This window comes from Leucopleurus acutus (genome assembly GCF_964270905.1).
Source record: "Leucopleurus acutus genome assembly, chromosome: 18".
NCBI classification, from domain to species: domain Eukaryota; kingdom Metazoa; phylum Chordata; class Mammalia; order Artiodactyla; family Delphinidae; genus Leucopleurus; species Leucopleurus acutus.
Window position 1 is genome coordinate 61,408,704 of NC_139160.1, and position 22,863 is coordinate 61,431,566.

A 22,863-nucleotide genomic window follows, 5' to 3' on the forward strand; every position below is an offset into this window, starting at 1 on the left:
ATTCACTATTTTACATTTACTATTACCTGTGCATTCCATTGCTTCTATTAACTTGTTTCATTCATTCACTCACTATCAGTTTTTTGTACATTAGTGTATACCATTAATAACTTAAAAATCTAAGTCACTAATAGACAGGATGTATACAGAAATTCTCAGCACTTAAGAAATTCATAGTCAAAGCATAAAGGGAGAAGCAAGTATGTCTGCCTAGGGTGGGTGGTGAGATATCATATAATTTCCATTGGCTTGAACACTTCTCCAGCCAATTCAAACCTACAAACTCCTTCAGGGCTCCTCTCAAGTTGTATGTCTGTCATTGAACCCTCTATAACTGTTGTTGCATACAATCAAATTTCAAACAAGAGCCACAAATAATACACAATTTAAGTTTTTGTTATTTGTGCTGCATCTTTGAATCTTGTTTTCAATAACTGTATTTTAAGCTTTAAGAAACAGAAGATCTTCATTTATATTCATCTCTGTGAAGAACAGAGAACAATGTATAAGGTTATAGCTCAGTTCTAGATACTCTGTGTCTCTCTGTCTTCCAGAAACTTCCACAAGGCAATATAGCTTTAAAATATAGGATGTGCTTAAATATTTCCTTTTCTCCAATGTGCCTGAATTTCATTGCTAAAGTCATTTTGGGGGAAACCATGATGTGTCCGGAAAGTTCTGTTAAAGTTCAGATAATTATAAAGGAAATTATGAAATTGCATGCTGAGGAAGATATTTGGATTTATAATTCTCGTATCAAACATTTTGAAAATACTGACCCTTACAAACTACATGGGACTAAATACATTCCATTTGCTGAAAAAAAAAAAAAAGTGGGAGGGGTGATCTGGGAGGATTGAGAACTTCTTCAAATCTAGCCTGAAGGAAGATAGAAAAAGGTTTTGATAAATTTATTAAATTTAATCAATTTTGATTATAGGGAGATTATAAAAGCTAACTAGCTGAGACTTCAGTAGGTAAGGACAATAGGACTGCCTCAGTCTCCATCATAGTAGTGTGCTCAGGCTGCCATAATAAAATAACATAGGATGAGTGGCTTAAACAACAGAACTCTATTTTCTCTCAGTTCTGGAGGCTGAGAAGTCCAAGATCAGGTGTTTGCAGATCTGATTTCTAGTGAGAGATCTCTTCCTGGCTTGCAGATTGCTGTCTTCCTCCTGTGTCCTCACACAACAGAGAGAGAGCTTTGGTACCTCTTTCTCTTCTCATAAGGGTACCAGTTCTACCAGAGTATCAGGTCTCCAGTCTTAGGACCTCATCTAGTCTGGATCACCTCCTTTAAGGCTCTAGCTCCAATATAGTCACTAGATGGTTAAGACTTCAACATAGGAATTGACACAATTTGGTCTATAACACCCATCTCCCAATAGTTCCCCCAAAACATTACAAAACAAGAATGAAAATAGGGCTTCCCTGGTGGCGCCGTGGTTGGGAGTCCACCTGCCGATGCAGGGGGCACGGGTTTGTGTCCCGGTCCGAGAAGATCCCACATGCCGCGGAGCGGCTGGGCCCGTGAGCCATGGCTGCTGAGCCTGCGCGTCCGGAGCCTGTGCTCCGCAACGGGAGAGGCCACAGCAGTGAGAGGCCCGCGTACCGCAAAAAAAATAAATAAATAAAAAATAAAAAAATAAAGCTACACAAAACCCATACCTTTAGCATATCTTGAAGACAGAGAATGGCTAAACTTCAAAAGAACTCTAAGTAAAATAAAGAAAGAACACAAAATCTCAGCCAGAGATGTTTCACTCTCCTGCCTCAACCCCTCTAATGTCAGGCTCTGCGACAGGCAAAAGCAGAAGAAGCAGACGGATAATAACTACAGGGAAGGGGGAAGGAAGACATCCAGAAGGTCTAAGCCTTCTATAAGGCCTGCACCACAAAGACAAAGTCATTTACAAGTCTGAAAATACATTCCTGAGTGTGGAATCCCAGGTAGGGGCTTAGAAGTTTGAACCACCTGAAGAGTAGTCTTCAAAATGCATATCTCCTGGGAAGTGGGGAGGGGATACAAATGTAAGATGTGCCTTTTACAACTGCTTGATGAAAGGGGAAAAAAAGAAGAAGAAAATATATGACTGTGAAACATAAAAGAAAACCAAAGAATTTGGAGACATCTGACCCAGAGTAATTTCAACTAAACCGGGTTATAAAGTTTAAATGTCAAGGAACTAAGGGCATTAAAAGGTTTAAGTACTACAGAGGTAAATCCTAGAACAAGACCAAAAAACAAATCATGCTTTAAACAGTATGTGTATATATACATGTGAAAGAGCAATGAATATGAATTTCATAGAGAAAAATATATCACAATGTAGATAATCATAAAATATGACAGAGAGGAGACCAAACATAGCAGTTATAGGTAAAATGTGTATGCACCTAACTCTCCTACTAAAGGAAAAAAGATTTTCCCCTTAAATCAAAATGTAAGATACATCTATATGCTTTATATGAAAGACAAGCCTATAACAATGTAATTCACAATGGGCGGTGGGGAAAGGGAAGGATAAACAAAAATATACCAGGTAAGCGGGGACAAAAGATAAAAAAACACAAGGAAGCAGGGGTAACAATCCTGATAACAGATAAAGTAGAGTTCAAGAGCAAAAGCGTTAAACATGATAAAGCAGGACACCTTTTATTGGTAAATGTCACAAATCACAATGAAAGCATAACGTGTATGAGAATTTATAGCCCAGTTAACACGGCAGTCACCTTATGAAGCAAAATCTGTCAGCAAATGCAAGGTGATATGAGTAGAATCACAGTAGTACTAGGAGACATTAACATAACACGCTCTGTACAAGACACGTCAAGTGGACTAAATCTAAGTAAGGAAATAGAAGACCTACAAAATAAACCAATAAGGTAGATATTATGGATAGATGTTGAAATTTATACTCTGACAATAGACAACGTACCTTCTTCGCAAGCACCTATGTAACCTTCACGGAAAGACAAATGATCATATATTAGGTCCACGGAAAATATCAGTGAGGTCCATAGGGTACAAATATTACAAGTAACACTTTATGATTACACTAAAAAGATGTATGTACAGCATTTATAACAACTGTTAATTTGCTAGAGCTGCCATAACAAATTACCACAAACTGAGTAGCGTAAAACAGTAGAAATCTATTATCTCACAGCTCAGGCTATAAAATTGAAATCAAGAAGTTCTGGAGAATTAGCTATTTCTGGAGGCAAATTTCTAATAAGATCTATTGATAAGTTAATATTGTATCCATGTTATTTTCTTGAATATCTATCTATAGAAAGTACTATTAATACTATAAATAGTATGTTATAGAATACAAAATATATCATTTATTATTAAAGTGAAATAGAAAATGTTTCAAGTCTTTAAACATATCTTATAGACACCATATTTAAATGGAGGTCGTTGTATAAAATGATCAAAAAAATTCTGCTTTAACACAGTTTTCTTTGGTTTTACCTCACTATCAGCCTTCTTCGTTTCATTAAAATGGAAGTAGGAAAAATTAGGAGGTTCTGTTTTGATACTTATATGATTGACTTGTTTTGAAATTCAAAGTTAAATATGTATTAACTAATTGGAAAAACTCACAATACGTTTTTAGCAAGTATAAGGACTTTTTATATGTTTATTGTCCAATTGCATGTAATTTTCTGTGAATTGACTGTTCATATTCTCATGTCCTAAGTGATGTATATTTTTGGATCACACTGACAACTGTTTGTCTGGCATTTTATATTTGAAACACAAAGATAGTTGCAATCCATGATTATTATATGTTTTTTGAAGAATGCTGATTGGAAGGACTAGAAAGGTCAGGACCCAGGAGCTTGAAACTCCAATTGCAAGTTTGGTTATAATATACCATGAACGCTAATTTTCCAAGAAACATGGTCAGGGTGCATCTGCTCCTAGGGCATCTTTCTTTCTATGACATGGCCAACTTTAGAGACAACTAATGAGTAGTCTCTGGCCATAGTCACATTTGTCATATTCAGCTGTCAAAAATCCAAAGTAGAATTTAGATAGGATATAGCAAAGTAATTCAGTCTCTTTATGTATATTTATCCCTTAGTTACAGCTTATACTAAAATATTTATTGTAGTTATTTGGAATGAAAAACTTGTAAGGACATTGATAATAATAATAACAGCATCTTATCCTTTACAGCACATAGCAGTATACAATACATGCTTATTCAGGGAAGGGACAGGGATTGACCGTCTCATTAAGATATTAAATGAGAAACATGTGAATTGTCATTTAATGGATTCTGAAAAGTGAAATCACTTAGATATTATCTTACCACATAACTTTTTAAAATTTAATATTTTGGACTGGAGGAGTTAAAATTTTATTCTATTACTTGATATGCAGATTTACCAACAAGCTGCTCACCTTCAAAAAGATATTTTGTTTCATTTTTCAATGAAAGGTGACGGATACAGGGCTTAACAACCCCACTCCTTGGGGATATAATTAGCTAACTTGTTTACACGAACCCTGTTGAGCTTGAAAGTGTCTGTACATAGATTACGTTGGTTACCATGGACTGACCATGTCCATAGTGGATTCTCAATGTGTTTGTATGCATATATTCACTATTTCCAGAGCTCTCCCAGCTATCATTTAATTAGGATGCGAACAAACTGGAGGAAATGAATTTAAATTCGAATTTCTCTATAATTAGGATGAAAGAGTTTCAACATGGGTGACTTACAGTTTATAACATCAAATTAATTTATGCGTACTACCTCAAGTCATTTCTAGCAAGAATATTTAAAATCAATAGTTATGGCCTCAGATTATGCCCTTGCTCCTAGGGAATAAAATGATCTGTTCTAAAAAGTCAGCCTGTCACTTAATAGTTTCCCTTTCAGGATTTAATAACAATTACACACCTGAGCGTTCATTCTGGATAGCTTTAGTTGTACCTCTGGTATATAATGAAAAAGTTAAGGATATATGATTTTAGACGGAAAAATAAACCTAAAGAAAACTTTAAAATATTCAAGGTGATATTCCAACACCAAACTGAAATTCAGATGAACTCTCTGAATACTGTCAGCAGTCATTTCATGGCACCTATGAGACATCCAGCAGGTGTAATTTAGAAGCTGAACATGAGGAGTCTGGAGAAAGGGTCTGGATGGGGTTTATAGATTTGTCATTCATAAATAAGCACATATTCAGTGATTGGCATTATTTAAATAGATGAGATTTCCCTAAGAAAGTAATCAGCATAAAAGAAAAAGAACATGGATGAAACCCAGAGAAATACCAATTCTTAAGAACAGGCAGAAAAAACAAAGACCAAAAACCTAGAAGCAAGATGGATAGGAAAAACATAGGGAAGGCAGGAGGAAATATTGTTAGAAAAAGAAACAGTGTAGAGTTTTAAGGAGGGCCCAAGAAATCATGTCAAATGCACTGGGGCTGTCAAAGATAAGGCCTGAAAGATGATCTTAGCCCTGGATGATTAGCAAGCCTTCGTTAACCATTTTGGTGCAGGGTTATAAGGATGGCTAAAGTGGGTTCCGATACCAGAGAACCAAGAGGAAAATTGAAGAAAGGAAGTAAATAGCTCCTAGGGAATAAAATGATCTCTTCTGAAAAGCCTGTTGGATAGTTTTTCTTTCCGGATTTAAGAACAATTACACACATGAGAGTAAATTCTGGATAGCTTTTTCTTGTCAAGATCTTGCCTATGAATATGGAAGAGGACAGTATCTAAAATAGGACTCAGAATTTAAAAAAAAAATGTTTTCCACAAGATGTGAGCATTTTGAGCCCATTTATAGGATGAAAGGAAGCAACATTGGAGAATGAGTTCGAAAATACAGGAGTGAGAGCTCTTGCCTTCTGAGACAGACCACATTCTGTCCATGGAATGTGTATCTCTCTAAATAACTTAGTTTCACTTTAAAGGGAAAAAGAAAAAGAAATACAGGAGAGAGGGTATAGTTGATGGTTCAAAGATCCTACACAGAGTGGTAAGGATGGGTTTACATCACTCAGTGAGAAGTATTCATTTAGGATGTATAAGGGACACGTTTTCCTCTAAAAGGATATATAAGGAAAAAAAGCACTGTGATACATATAGGCATCAGGATAGGATTGGGTCAGAAAGCTTAACTAGTATATACCTGAACACTTCATTTTCTATAAAAGATAAAGCCAAGTCCTCTGCAGGGATTGAAATATAAATTCTTCTATGGTTAATTTGAGGGGAACAAAGTTTGTTTAAAAAAAACAAAGGAAGTTTGACAGAAAATGAGGAATCACATGGAATAGATTGTTGCGAATTGCTTAGAACCTAACTGAGATTGGAAACAATTTTGAATGACACTGTGGGAGAATATTATTTTAGTATATTAACAAATCATTTTCTTGGACAGAGAGGATTGTTGACTTTGTTTAGCTTTTCTTTCGTAATCCCTGACAAGTATATACGCATGGCATTCTAAATATCTTACTTAAAAAAAAACCAAAAGACAAAGATAAGTACTTAAAATATGACTTCTTATGTCAAAAATACTACCCTTCCTAAAGGAACAATATGCCATTATAATGTGATTTTTTTTTCTTCAGTTTTATATAACGCTAGTATAGCAGCTGTCTTCGGAGAACCTAAGAACCAGGATGTTGTCCCTAGCACACCAGAAAAATGTCCAATATATTGTAAAATTTTTTAATCTAAAAATGTGTGTGTATTTGTACACACAAAATTTCCTTAAATGTCTTGCACCAGTAACTCTCCCAATTGAGCATCTCTGTGCGTTTGTTGGGGGCACACATAATATTCCTAGGGTACTTTAAAACACTGCCTTAACCTTTACTTCAAGGTCAGCCATCATTAAGAGTTTAGGGCCTTCTCCGGTTTCTCTGGGAATTCACATGTTACTGCACATGTGTATGTTCTCTACATTCCCAGGCATATGTTAGAGCTTTTCAAAGCCCCAGATAATCATCTCATTCCTCATTCCCCAACACTCCTTTCATGATTTCTGGTCAGCTTCTTATTTGCCCTAGCCGTTATTACCACCTCAGAGAGCTGAAATGTTAAACCGTTGTCACTAATAATTTTTGGCAAATACACATGGGAAAAGGCTAATTGCACAGAGAAATCTATGAATCAGGTAAAATAAAGACAAGATGATGGTGGCTTAGACCAGAGCAGTAGCAGTAGAGATAATATAAAGTATTTAAATTCTGGATATATTTTAAAGGTAGAATGGATAGAATTTATTAGCGGATTGGATGGGAATGTGAGAAAAAGAGCTCGTTAATTCCTATTTGCCTTTTTCTATATAACAGAGAAAAAAACTGAGGGAGCAAGAACTTTAGCGACTTGTGCCAGGCTACACAGCTATTTAAAAGAAAGCACCTACCTGGCACATAGTGGGCAATCATTAAAAATGAATTTCACTTCCTTTGTGGTAGAGATGTCTAGGATTCAAATGCAGCTATTTTCAGAATCCTATCACTTCGATGAGTTATATATCTATATGTTGATTTCTTCCAATAATCAATCAACTAAGTAGCTAAAAAATTAAACGAGAGAATTTACAGGCATTCACTCTGTTTCCAGCTTTGTGGAAACAGAAGAGATAATGCTGGTTATAATGACGTCAACAATGACAAACATTGAGTGACTGCCTACTGTTAGCTAATTTTTCATATATTATCCCATTTAATCCTTATAACAACCTAATGGGAACAATTACTATTATCTACAGTTTACAGTCATGTAAATGGGGGTTTTGAGGAAACTTCCAGGTCAAATAATAATACTCTGAGCATGGGACTCTTGGGGGGCTCCAAACCCATTCTGCCCCATTCATTGAGCCCCATCAGTGGATACTATGATCTTATTTTCACTATAATTTTGAGGCTATTCATTTTTAAGGCTACCGCAGAGCTGAGGAAAGAGGAATATGAATAGGGCAAACTAAAATGTCACAAGGCTTACTGAGATTCAGCATTTTTCTTAAAGAAACACCGCAACTTGTTGCAACTTAATTTCCGGAGTTCCGAGGAAGTTGACTTTTTTGGACAACTTTCCCCAGTATTTTCATTGCTTTTATGGGGAAGTAGATTTTCAGTGGTCTTTCCCATTCTGAAATTCAGAATGACCTTATATATGTTTTTAAATTATATTCTCACAGGCACTCAGTTTAAGTATGGCAAGTACATTCTCCGTTTATTTAGAGAAGAGTCTGGAGAAATCATAGATGAAGCAATTACTATAAGGTATTTTCTGTTAGACATCAGCTGATAATCTGGGATCATAATTCCAGACTTTCTTTTTGTTTTGTTTTGTTTTTGTTTTTTCCAATTTGAACTTAGAGGAAATATTATTTTTTAACATCTTTATTGGAGTATAATTGCTTTACAGTGGTGTGTTAGTTTCTGCTTTATAACAAAGTGAATCAGCTATACATATACATATATCCCCATATCTCCTCCCTCTTGCATCTCCCTCCCACCCTCCCTATCCAACCCCTCTAGGTGGTCACAAAGCACCAAGCTGATCTCCCCGTGCTATGCAGCTGCTTCCCACTAGCTATCTATTTTACATTTGGTAGTGTATATATGTCCAGGCCACTCTCTCACTTTGTCCCAGCTTACCCTTCCCCCTCCCTGTGTCCTCAAGTCCATTCTCTATGTCTGTGTCTTTATTCCTGTCCTGCCCCTAGGTTATTCAAAACCTTTTTTTCCCCCTAAATTCCGTATATATGTGTTAGCATACGGTATTTGTCTTTCTCTTTCTGACTTACTTCACTCTGTATGACAGACTCTAGGTCCATCCACCTCACTACAAATAACTCAATTTCGTTTCCTTTTATGGCTGAGTAATATTCCATTGTATATATGTGCCACATCTTCTTTATCCATTCATCTGTTGATGGACACTTAGGTTGCTTCCATGTCCTGGCTATTGTAAATAGAGCTGCAAGAATATACAACGGAGAAAAGACAGCCTCTTCAGTAAGTGGTGCTGGGAAAACTGGACAGCTACATGTAAAAGAGTGAAATTAGAACACTCCCTAACACCATACACAAAAATAAACTCAAAATGGATTAAAGGCCTACATGTAAGGCCAGACAGTATAAAACTCTTAGAGGAAAACATAGGCAGAACATTCTATGACATAAATCACAGCAAAATCCTTTTTGACCCACTAGAGAAATAGAAGTGAAAACAGAAATAAACAAATGATACCTAATGAAACTTAAAAGCTTTTGCAAATGAAGCAACTGACAAAGGATTAATCTCCAAAATATACAAGCAGCTCATGCAGCTCAATATCAAAAAAACAAACAGGGCTTCCCTGGTGGCGCAGTGGTTGAGAGTCCACCTGCCGATGCAGGGTGCCCCGGTCCGGGAAGATCCCACATGCCGCAGAGTGGCTGGGCCCGTGAGCCATGGCCGCTGAGCCTGTGCGTCCGGAGCCTGTGCTCCGCAACAGGAGAGGCCACAACACTGAGAGGCCCGCGTACCGCAAAAAAACCCCAAAAAACAAACAAAAAAACCCCAAAAGAAACCCAACCCAAAAATGGGCAGAAGACCAAAATAGATTTTCTATGCTGAAAGAGAAAGGTGAAGGTTTGATCTGAAGAGTATCTGAAGAGTAGAAAAGGAGCTGGCTAGGTAATTGTAGGTGGCTGTACCTCATGAAGGTCCCTGCTGAAATCCTCAATCCAAATGGTTTGGTAAATTTGGGGTGACAGGTGTAAAATGGGCTGTGTGAAGTCTGGAGTAGTTTGGACCCTATCACATCCTTTGCAATGACATTGTAGATGACAGCCCCACCATTCTGTAGAAATATGTACCTGTCAGAAAATATTGAGTTAGTTCAGTCATTGATCCGACCCAAGCATTTGTGTTCATGTTTTTATAGAAATTATGAGGGTAAGATATAAAGAAGCATTAGACAAAAGTTTTGTTTTCATTGCAAACGGGTTAGGATATTGTTGGCTTTTTATTCAACTTTTCCTGTGCAGGCCATAATCATTAAAATAATTCACTGCGATGTCAGAAAGAGCATCTTGTCTTAGGGGCACTGGTGAGGTGAATTCACAATTATGGATCGTTTTAATCGAATTATATCCTTAGAGCTTTAATTTTGAGCCCTGAATCCACAATCTGAAATTTGCAGGTAATCAATGATATTTATTTAAATGCTCTTGGGTAAAGATAATGTGAATACAGAAACGTGCTTATTTCTAGCATAAAATTGTTTGTTAAGCAAAATAATAGAGCGCTGCAAATTAACTGTTAAAGGGAAATGTAATCTTGGTTTATTTAATTTTAACACCTTTGTTTGATATTTACCGAGTATTTTTAAGAATAACTTACATGTAATTTAGTTTAACTATCATTAAATTGTGAAAGCAAACATTGTTACCCTTTATGGTACTTATCTAGTACCAGACTTTTTTCATCTGTCATGGAAAAATATTTTTTACATTTTAGAATTAACGTCTGTACCTACTTGGCTAATCAAGGAAATGCCTGAATTAGGAAATGTTCCAAATTACTCTGTATAAATATATAATACTTTACTGATATTGACAAGATGAAAAAAATTACATTGCAGTAGGTCTTGTATATAGTAATCTTAAGAGGGTACCATAATAAATTTACAAATATGCATTTGTAAAAGCATAATTTTAGAGTTTTAAAAAATCTCCTGGGCTTCCCTGGTGGCGCAGTGGTTGAGAGTCCACCTGCCGATGCAGGGGACATGGGTTCGTGCCCCGGTCCAGGAAGATCCCACATGCCGCGGAGCTGCTGGGCCCGTGAGCCATGGCCGCTGAGCCTGCGCGTCCGGAGCCTGTGCTCCGCAACGGGAGAGGCCACAAAAAAAATCCTAAATTTTCCTGAATTCTCATTAGGGTCTCACTGAGTCAAGATTAATTTCACCTGGAGGTCTTGTTTTTTTCTCATCATGGGGAAGCAAGGTTCCAAAAATCTGGCAGGAAGAGTGACTTCATCCTTCTGAGTGCCTGAGTGACAGTCACTGATGAACTTAGTATCCTTGCTTCTGAGGACAACGGGCTTTCTCCTTGATGACCTCAAAATATTTCCTATTTTGGTCTTCATATACATGGAGGTATACAGTATTTACTATTTGGGCTCCGGCTTTTTTCCACTCAAAGCTATATCCATGAAATCCATCTGTATTATTTTATATACCAGTGATTTATTCTTTTTCCTGCTGTGTAGCATTACATTGTTTAAATAGAGAGCTTTTTAATTCATTCTACTGCTGATGAGCACTCAGGTATTTCTGTTGAAATTGCTCGTTGTAAGTTATATATGTGTTTAACTTTAGTAGATGATATTAATCATTTTTCCAAAATGGTTGTACCAGTTTAGGGGCCCAGATACAGATATGTGAAGAAATCCTACCAACAACAACAACAAAAAAAAAACATGGACAACCAATATGAAAAAAAGCCAAATTAGTTCAACAAGCACTCACAATATACACAAGTTTATGAAAACCAAGGATTAAATTTTGATAAAGAGCAGTAAGAATCTCAATTGAACCATATGTGTGAAAACAATTGTTCTTTCATATTATTAAATAAAAAATAGATTTAGGGCATGATGAGTGCTTAATTGAGGCTTTTTATTGGCTAGACCTTCAAAGTTGGAATTTTTAATTCACAACAAATCCTTACAGCAATTTTATGTGTGGATAGAATTAGGAAAATAGCCCTGAGGTTATTGAATAAAATGTTTAAAGTACCTTATAGGATGATGAGAAAATGAAAGTGAACAGAGAAACCAAGTGTAAGCAATAGAGAAGAGTGTTTACAGTTCAAGTACAATCAGATGAAAAGATAGCATCTCCTAGAATTCTTTAGGTAATTGTGCATATTTGCTATTTTCATGTTTTGCAGCACGTTATGATTTCTTTTAATAAATTTATTTAGTTAGTTAGTTTTGGCTGCGTTGGGTCTTTGTTGCTGTGCGCGAGCTTTCTCTAGTTGCGGTGAGCGGGGGGCTACTGTTCGTGGCTGTGTGCAGGCTTCTCATTGCGGTGGCTTCTCTTGTTGTGGAGCACGGGCTCTAGCTGCGCGGGCTCAGTAGTTGTGGCGCGCGGGCTTAGTTGCTACGCGGCATGTGGGATCTTCCCAGGCCAGAGCTCGAACCTGTGTCCCCTGCATTGGCAGGCGGATTCTCAACCACTGCACCACCAGGGAAGCCCAGCGCGTTATTTTTGGCCCAGGGAGTCCACTCTCTTTATGGATATGCAGAGTATTCCTAACTAGGAACAACTTATAGTCTCAAAGTCTAAAGATAAAGAAAATTATCATTAAACACTTCTGATTCTAATATTGAATACCTGCATAAAAATTTCCCATCACCTTCCAACAAATGACTTGCTCGAACCATTTTTTGATTAATCATCGCTCACTATCAGGCGTTCTCTTCCTCCTTTGGGGCTGCAATTAACCCTCTTTATATTACATGGTATATACAAATGTTATTTTCTTTCAAAGTGTTATTACCTATATTTATGTATTTACATGATTCACTTGACGATTTTTTTCTATCTGTGAAATTTCTTCAGACGTGTTGAATACATCATAATTTCTCCCACTTTTATGATCAAAACATTTTTGCCATTTAATAGTTTTTTTCTTAGTGCCAGTTTCAGAAATGAACTAAAGTTAAGTGAGGAATTGGTAAACTTGAGCAGAGGGATACCCATGTCTTATCAGTTTGGCTCATTTAGTTTACCTTGTTTTATTGAGCTTTGCTTTATTGTGCTTCAAAGATAGTACATTGTTTTACACGTTGAAGGTTTGTGGCAATCCTGTATCAAGCAAGTCTACTGGCACCAATTTTCTAACAGCATATGCTCACTTTGTGTCTCTCTGTCACATTTTGGTAATTCTCACAATATTTCAAATTTTTTCATTATTGTTACAGTTGACCCTTGAGCAACAAGGGGGTTAGAGGTGCTGACTTCCATGCAATCAAAAATCTGTGTATAACTTTACAGTCAGCCCTCCATATCTGAGGTTCCACATCTGCAGATTCACCCAACTATGGATCAGTACGTACCTACTGGAAAAAAGTCTTCATATAAGTGGACCCGCGCAGTTCAAATCACTGTCATTCTAGGGTCAACTGTATATGTATCATGATGATCTGTGATGATCTCTGATGTTACCATTGTAAAAAGATTACAACTCACTGAAGGCTCAGATGATGCATGACGATTAGCATTTTTATCAATAAAGTATTTTTAATTAAAGTATGCACATTGTTTTTCAGATATAATGATATTTCACATTTAATAGACTACAGCAGTGTAAACATAACTTTTATATGCACTGGGAAGCCCCAAAACTTGTGTGACTCATTTTATTGTGATATTTGATTTATTAAGGGGGTCTGAAAGCAAACCCACAGTATCTCCCAGTGCCTGTATTTGTTTATTTCCCAAGCTTAACCTAAGACCCTTCCCCTTTTCAGGAAAACTGATTCCTAGACATGTTTAAGTATAAAGTATATTTCCCTCTTTTATTATTTCTACCAAAACTAACAGCTGAATTTTTGTTGTTGTTGGTTTTTTGTTTTTTGTTGTTTTTCACTCAAATTCACTCACTCAGTATATCTGGGAAATGTAAGAGAGAGGTTATTCCTGTGGTCATTTATATTTTCTTAGGGCAGTTTCCTATGAGATGCCTAGTTTCATAATATTAAAAAAAGGGTCAAATTCTCCCATTATTAGGCCACTTGAAAGAGTTTATAATAATCCTGCAGCCTTACTTCTAGAATAATGAGGGCAATATTTTTTTTACTACATTACTGTGTAAAGTTAATATACCATTTTTGAGTTTTTTCAGTCTTAGAGTTAATAGTTATAATTGCCAAGAATTGAAGACAGAACGTTCCAGAAATATATATGTATATATATATTTCTTCTTTCTCTGGAAAGTTTGTTACTCTTTATAGATTCTCTAATAGACCATATTTCATAGCCTACATTGAACCCTGTGTTTGCACATGTAAGTTTTACAAATTAAAGCAAGAGTAAGAGAGAGAGTAAGAGAGAACACACTGACCAAATAGTGGAATTACCTCCATGGCTCCGTATCTATCTCATTATTCAGCATGTTATTCTGCCATTTTCTCTCTTCTCGAACCCTATATCACCTAAAGCTCACCACACTATGCTTGAGCAGATTTGTTCCAAAAGTTTCCGTCTTGAAGATCCTCTCACTGTTGTGGCCTCTCCCGTTGCGGAGCACAGGCTCCCGACGCATAGGCTCAGTGGCCATGGCTCATGGGCGCAGCCGCTCCGCGGCATGTGGGACCGGGGCACGAACCCGTGTCCTCTGCACCGGCAGGCGGACTCTCAACCACTGCGCCACCAGGGAAGCCCCGACAGTTTCTGTCTTTAACCTATTCTATCCTCATCCGTCCCATTTCAGAAGCAGACACTACCCTCCTCTTTCCAAGGCTGATTCCTGCATCTGACCTGTTTATTCCAGCCCAGCACTTTCCTCCATTAGTTATCCTTTTCTTTATTACAGCTGTCACCTCTTATATTCTATTGGCTCTGACTTCACATATTTTCTTGAAATTCCTTCATTTTAAACGTTCCCTCAACACCAACAATAATTATATACAACAATAAGGAATACTACTATTTATTATAGCCACCATATGTTGGGGAACATGCTACTAATTAGAAAACAGTCATGATAATAACAAATCCTTATTTTGACTTTCCAGATATTTCTCCTTGCTTTACACATATCAACAGACATTTAATCCTGGGGGAAAAAACAATGCAAGGGAAGCATTACTATAATCCTCATTGGGCATAGTGGAAATTAGTTTCAGTCCCACACACAGAAGAGACTGCAGTGCTGGGAGTTGACCCCAGGCCTTTGGACTCTAAAGCCCATAGTTTTACTTTAGTTTTGCTCTGTCATCACATCAATCTTCTTAATAAACTACCACAATATGGTACTAATTTCCAGCATTCTAACGAAATTTGTTTCTCACATTGTGGTCATAGACCCTCATGTTCGCTCTATTCTAGACACATTTTCTGTGGTATTAGATACTTAGCAAATCTATCTGTAGAATCATCTTTCTCCTTTGCATTTCCGTCCAAGTTTCTGGGTGTCCTCTTGCCCCTTGGACTTTCTTTTCTCATTCCTCTGCTATCGTCTCTGTTCCTATTGTCCTTTCTTATCATTGTTACCTGAGTCTCTATCCTCAGACCACTTATTTTCTAGAGGTGCAAACATTCCTTGATCAACTTGAATTCTCAAAAGTTTAATAGCCATATCTGTGATCTCTTCTGGTGTACATATCCAGTATGAAATATAAAAACTCTCTTTTTAGTTCATTATTTCCACTGGTTGCTCTAAGAGACCCTCTAATCCCAGTCATCAAATCCTTTTGATCTTGCCTCCACTATTTTCTCCCTAGACCCTTCTCTCTCTCACCCTGAACACTTCTATCACCTGATCTTCATCAGCTCTCACTAAAACTGTTGTAAGCACCAGCTGCCTGGTTTTCATCTCCCCAAGGTCTTGTCTTCAATTGGTCCTCCATCTAAAATCCTTTTGATAAGTACTTCCGTCCATTGGACTTGTATTCACTCTTCTGTATTTATTTTTGCTAAGGGCAAATCCTGAGACCCAAAATATGAGGGAGTCAGGTGATGTTAGAATTGAAGAAGTGTATATACTAAGAATGTTAGATAGAAATTATAAAGGGCCAAGTAAGAGTATGTGTCTGAGGCAAGAAAACTTTGTTTTGGATAAGCCTTGGATAAAGGATTGGCAAGAAATGTGAGTGAGCACGAAAGAGGGGCCATATCTCGCAGATACTATGAACAATAGTTAGTGTAACCTTTACAGAGGGATGGAGAGCTATTTAAAGCTTTTAGGATAGCAGTGGTATCATGATATTTGCCATATGTGTAGACCACACGGACTGCAGTATGGAAACTGAATTGGCAAAGTTGCTTTTGGGTAGTGACTTGGGATTTGTGTCTGAGAGTGGGGTACAGGATACCAACCAAATCCTATTTCAAAAGTCTTAGTTGGGAAATCCAGGTTCCTGAAAGAGAGCATCCACTGGGAAACTGAAAAGATATAGAAATTTATTTGGGAGATGAAATCCACATAGCAAGTTGATCAGCAAAAAGAGGCTACTCTAGTCCTATGGAATAGCAAAGCCATAGACTGACAGCTTTTGATAGTTTCACGTATGAGATTTGAAGAAAAGAGAAATCTGCAGGATTGAGTCTCAAACACATGCAAATAGAGACACAAACTTAACACCAGGTAATAGAAGGGAAAAGAATAGAAGGGAAACCCTTTTCCTTTTATTTTTAGTCTTAAGCAGCTCTGCTTGCCTATGTTGGGACTTCCTGAATTTGAATGCAAGACCTTATTAACTTCCTGACAAGAAAGATCTACTCAAAGACAAGATTTGCCATGTGTTGCGAAAATTCTGAAGTGGCCCTTCTGTGACTTCCATAGATTGTTTTATCAGTGTATTTAGGGGTACTCAGTCATTGACAGTCGGGCAGGCACTGACTTTCCACTAGAAATGGATAAGTTAAACTTGTTCTGGAGGAAAAAAATGTCCCACAGACCTCTTTCAAACAGAATTTAAAGAGGAAAATTGGTGCTTGCCGTTTAATAGTTTGTAATTTTAATGATAAGGGTCAACAGTTTAGCTGTGTTAATAGGAACTGAGCAGTAATAGTCTCATGTTAGTTTTCTCTGACTAAAGGATAATTGAAGGACAAGAAAACTGGAGACTTGACCTCAATATTCTAACTAATAATTCATCATTCTTGTGTTTGTAAATGTATTGTACCCGAAGAAGGGGATGAGAATTCTGAGGCCGTGGATTACTTTTGGCTGTCATTATGCCTATTTGTATTGAAATTTGGACATTTTCTTTCAGTGCCCTGATTTTTAGGAGACAGAGCTTTTCTTAAGAGTTGTTTTGGTGGTGTTTATTCGTTTATTCAATCAGTCAGAATTTTGGATGTATCATCTATCATGAGTGACTGGACTAGTCATTGAGATATAAAACTGAATAGGATAGGGTCCTTGCCTTCAAAGGGCTACCTTCCCAGGTGGAAGAAGGTTTCACTTAGCATTTTGTTTGGCTACAATCTGTAACAGAAATCCAACTTTGGCAGCTTTAATAAGTAAGAGGTCAGGGTTGGCAACCCCAGTCTAGTATAGCGGCTTTATGATATCATCACAGAAAGCACACTTTCTTCTCTCCACCCTGCCACCTGTCATTTGTCTCTCTTTCTGGTGGTCACAGGATGGCTGCTTCATCTACCCACATTGTTTCTGTGATCCTGTGAAAAAGGGGAAAAGTCAGAGGGCACATGGCATATGATAGCTGAGATTTCTCTTTCCCCATCATCATGCCCGGAAGGCTTTTATTCACACCTCACTGTCACTAGTCTATCAGATCAGATGACACTCTTTAGGTACCAGAAAGCCTGGGAAATCAGTATTTTTAGGCAGGCACATTGCTGACTCAAATGAAACGAGATTCTGTAAATTAGAAAATAAGAAGAGAATGAATATCTGTTGACAACCAGCTGTTTCCACCATGATTGATGGATTCCTCCTTCTCCAAAACAATCATAGCAGCGCTGTGAAATAAGTGCTGTGGAGAAATGGTGTACAAATTCTGGAAATACAAAGGGAAATACACATGGCAATTACTTCAAATAATTGTTCCCAAAAGAGGTGATGCTTATGATAAGTCTTATTAGCTAGCAATTTTTCGGGTGGACAACAATAGGGAATACCAATCCATGAAAAAGGATCAATTTGGAGAAATGCATCAAAGTAAAAATGAGCTGTGCCCAATCAACAAAACCAAAGAATACTGGTGTGATGAAAGGAGAAGCTAATTGAAGGGATGATGATAGGAGATAAGTTTCTACGTATATAGTAATAAGTACTTCGAAATCATTTGTAAAGACAGTGGAAAATACTTAAGGGTCTTATCCCAAAGAATTTCATAATTAGATAGATTCGAGAGAATGAGACTCAAGACCGTAGCATTAATCCAACAAGAGAAATCACAAGGGCAGTGCCAGAGATCTGAAGAAGATACTTCTAAGGAAAAAACTGGGTGTTACATGGAATTTGAGCGGAGGGTGGCCATTACGTTTTAAAGAAACAGAATTGGTGTTGTTTGGAAAGTATCCAGGTGTATGTATTCAATAGTTTAGAGGATCTAGAAATGAAAAGAGTAATTTGTGCTGTAAATTCTGGCTGTGGAGATATCAGCTTATTAGGCAAATATGAAATAATGCTTGTGGATAAGGTCACTCAGAACAAGTCATGAGAAAATAAAAAGATACAAGCCAGATTACTGAAGATAATATTAATGAAATGGGAGGGGAATAATATACTGTAGGAAAATTAAGAAGTGATGGTCAAAGAAACTTTAAGAGGAAACCTAACTGGGGGCAGTCCCCTGAATATTAATAGAAAAGGTGATTCTTGGAGAACAAAAAGGAGAGTTCAAGAGTGCCAAATACTAAGTTGAGTAAGACCTGGACAGAAACTGTTCACTGAGCTCGAATATTACATAATCATTTATCATCTTAGGGGGAACTAATTTAGTAAAGCTAAGAAAGAAGAGGTAGATGGCTGTTCATTATGAATAAGGAACAGACGAGGAAGTAGATACTACCAACTGGAAACTTGGAAAGAGTGATTGGGAAAAAGAACAGATGATAAGAAGGCATCAATGGTAGGATTACAACAGGGTCATTTTTGTGTGTCTGTGTGTACATGTATGTATGTATGTACATATATATGTATGTTTGGATTTTGAGAAGTTTGAGAATATATGTTGAGGAGATGGTCAGTAGAGAAAATGTTATATATTCAGGTAGAGCAGGTATAACTGACAGAAGGTTATCCCTGTTAAGTAGGAAGTTGAGAGGTATTTTTTGGTAAAAGCGTGCATGCCTGTTTTCATGATAAGTGTTGCAAAACTGATCTGTATTATGATTATGAATTTGCTCACTTCAACCGCCTATCACAATCAAAATATTTTTCCCATAGCCACCATTTCATGTGTCCATAACTAAATGTACAAAGCCCCTATTGATAAGTACATAATGAGCAAAACTTTATCATTGTGAAATGGCAACATGGCAGCTTTTAAATTTCCATTTCAAATTATTTATTTCTATTTTATTTTCTCTATGGATATCTTCACTCTTTCCAGGAGATAATAATAAATACATGGAGGATAAGAATTTATATCTCAGTTTTAAATGATATTCATTTAAGTGTCAGTGGGTTATTTTACTGTATTCTGGTGGCTTTTTTTCTTTTTGACATGAATTTCATCTTGTAGTCCTGAAGTTTTGTTCAATTTCAATCAACAATGTTTGCTCAGACTTTGACTTGCATCTCTGCTTTGAAGTTGTATTCAAAGGGGAAATAAGTGTCTATGTATATTCCTTATAACAATTATAACAGTATTACCTAAAATATGTCTACTTGTTGTTAAATATTTTTATAAGTAGCACTAAAGCTTGTTTCAGACATGAGTTTATTCATCAGTCAATTGATATGACTCCTCTTCCATATGTTAAGCCCAGCCATTTGTCTTCATACAACATTTTAATACAGAGCAATGGATTTAAGAATGGAACGAAGAATTTGCTCTTGTGACCTAGGCACACTTTTGAACCCAAATATGTCCGTGTGAAATGTTAGGGAAATGTGAAGGCATTCTCTCGGAATACCATATATAAGTAATCATAAATGAAATGTCTGCAATGGTGCTAAACTTCTAAAATATAGCTCTTGGATATGTAGTTTTTCATTATTACTTTTGGTCAGATAAATAGACGTTAATCTTAAGGAGATCAATGCAATAAAGACACTTTAAATAAGTGCTCAGTATAAGGAAGTCTTAAAAAAAATGATTGTCTAAAGAAGTACGGAGTGACCAAGAGAGCAAGATAGGGGTTACCTTTGGGAGAGCATTTGGTATCATAATTGTCTCACTTTTCTTTCTAAGGCGTGAATAAAAACTAAACGTAATGTGAAACACAGCTCTGCTCTCAAAGGTTTAGTATTTTGCTCTGGGATCAAAATACCAAATTTCCATATTTGAAAATATGGAAAAGCCATACACTTGGGGTTTTTTAAAAATATTTTTGTTTTATTTTTGACAACATAGATCATTGGTTTCCTCCTTTTCCTCAAGTAGCCATTTAGTCAGAAAATCAGTGGCTAGAAATAATAACATTTAGTAATTATTTCCTAATTAAAAATGAATGGCTGGGGCTTCCCTGGTGGCGCAGTGGTTGGGGGTCCGCCTGCCATGCAGGGGACACGGGCTCGTGCCCCGGTCGGGGAGGATCCCACATGCCGCGGAGCGGCTGAGCCCGTGAGCCATGGCCGCTGAGCCTGCGCGTCCGGAGCCTGTGCTCTGCAACGGGAGAAGCCACAACAGTGAGAGGCCCGCGTACCGCAAAAAAAAAAATAAATAAATAAAGAATGGCTGTGGAAATGGAGCATTCTCACCTCCTGCCCCATCTCCTGCTCTGACATATACACAGGAATAGGGGAGAATATTTCATGGAAGGGCCTCATTTTCCACCCAACATAGGGCTCACTGGGACCACTGTATCAGCACTTTTGAACACATGCATGCACCCACACGCAGAACCTCACTTCAGATCTTCACTGGACATTCTTTTTCCTTCCCCAGCTTTGAATTCCACATAAATTTTATGCACAAAAGCACTTTATGTAAAAAAAATATATGCCATAAGGTTGACCTAATTATATGTCAAATACTGTACCATTTTCTTTCTACATAAGTAAATAATGCCTGCTTCTAAATGTGTACATCTAGGTATCTTTGTAATCTTGTTAACATGATACTTTAAAAACGATTTTACTGAGCAAGAAAACATTTTAATTGGAACATGAATATTTGAATTTTGACCTAGTTGATCCCGGAACGTTTTCCCTTGTGATTTCCAGCTCTGGGTTTATCTTAACAGTGCCTTTGCCTCATCCAAGATTACAGAAATATCAACTTGTAGTGCATTTGTAGTTCTGTTCTTAACATGTGCGTTTTCAATTCATCTGGAAATTACTGTGGTAAAGTTAACTCTATCCTCCCCGCTAGCCAACTTTAAGAATCCCAACTGTAACCTTTTTCTGAAAACTCCAACCAGCTCTTCTACAGAGCATGTTTTCTGCTTCATCGCTGTGCAAGAGGATATCGATCCTGCAGGCTCGCTCTCCAACTACATAAGGTCAAGGAAAGCTAGTACTTCTTCTTTCTTGAAATATAGACATCATCCCCTCCTTTTCCTATTTTTGAATACATTTCTTTTATCACCTCAGTACCACCCAAAGGAGAATCTTTACTTTCTTGTAGTTGATTTGTTGATCCCACTCACAGTTTCCTCGGGGTGGTTCATGAGCCAGTGGGTAAGTAGTGTGTCGGGGGGAAGCAGTTTGGGGGAGCTCTGTCATGGGTCTGCACCTCTCCTCACTGGCATCCACGGTAGCCCCGACTCCTTTCTGCTCTTCGGTGAGAGGTCACACAAAAGATCGCTAAATTGGTCTCTCGAGTCAAGCTTTCACTGAGGCCTGGACAAAGTGACCCATTAGCTTAAGTGTATTTTTGTGGCTTTTTCCTGTGTGTGTGAAGGTCATAGTGGAGGGAAGGGATGGGGAGAAGCATCTGGAAACTTGACCTATGGAAACATAGCTGTTTCCGTAGGTAACTCTTTAATCCTCTTGCTTTCTGCTCGTCTACCCAGTTTTTCTCATCCACAGGGGTGCTATGTTGAAAAACTGTAACTGCCTGTAACCTGGCGATGTGTACTCAGAGCTGTGGGTTCCTTCTCTCCAGCTGAGCTCTCAGAGTAATCCTACTCATGCTCAGACTTCTAGAAAGTCATAATAGCTTCTTTTTAAAAAAAAAAAAAAGATTTATTTATTTATTTATTTTTGGCTGCATTGGGTCTTTTTTTTTTTTTTTACATCTTTATTGGAGTATAATTGCTTTACAATGGTGTGTTAGTTTCTGCTTTATAACAAAGTGAATCACGTACGTTCCCATATCTCTTCTCTCTTGCGTCTCCCTCCCTCCCACCCTCCCTATCCCACCCCTCCAGGTGGTCACAAAGCACCGAGCTGATCTCCCTGTGCTATGTGGCTGCTTCCCAGTAGCTATCTACCTTACGTTTGGTAGTGTGTATATGTCCATGCCTCTCTCTCGCTTTGTCACAGCTTACCCTTCCCCCTCCCCATATCCTCAAGTCCATGCTCTAGTAGGTCTGTGTCTTTATTCCTGTCTTACTGCTAGGTTCTTCATGACATTTTTTTTTCTCTTAAATTCCATATATATGTGTTAGCATACGGTATTTGTCTTTCTCTTTCTGACTTACTTCACTCTCTATGACATACTCTAGGTCCATCCACCTCATTACAAATAGCTCAATTTCGTTTCTTTTTATGGCTGAGTAATATTCCATTGTATATATGTGCCACACCTTCTTTATCAATTCATCCGATGATGGACACTTAGGTTGTTTCTATCTCCAGGCTATTGTAAATAGAGCTGCAGTGAACATTTTGGTACATGACTCTTTTTGAATTATGGTTTTCTCAGGGTATATGCCCAGTATTGGGATTGCTGGGTCATATGGTAGTTCTATTTGCAGGTTTTTAAGGAACCTCCATACTGTTCTCCATAGTGGCTGTATCAGTTTACATTCCCACCAGCAGTGCAAGAGGGTTCCCTTTTCTCC

At 37.5% G+C, this 22,863-nt stretch overlaps 1 protein-coding gene across 1 annotated transcript in view; it reads left to right on the top strand.

The window, feature by feature from the left end:
• GPC5 (glypican 5) overlaps positions 1-22,863 on the top strand; it is a gene marked incomplete at both ends in the record, with an annotated part of 1,374,381 nt that overhangs the window by 600,172 nt on the left and 751,346 nt on the right. The window lies entirely within an intron of this gene.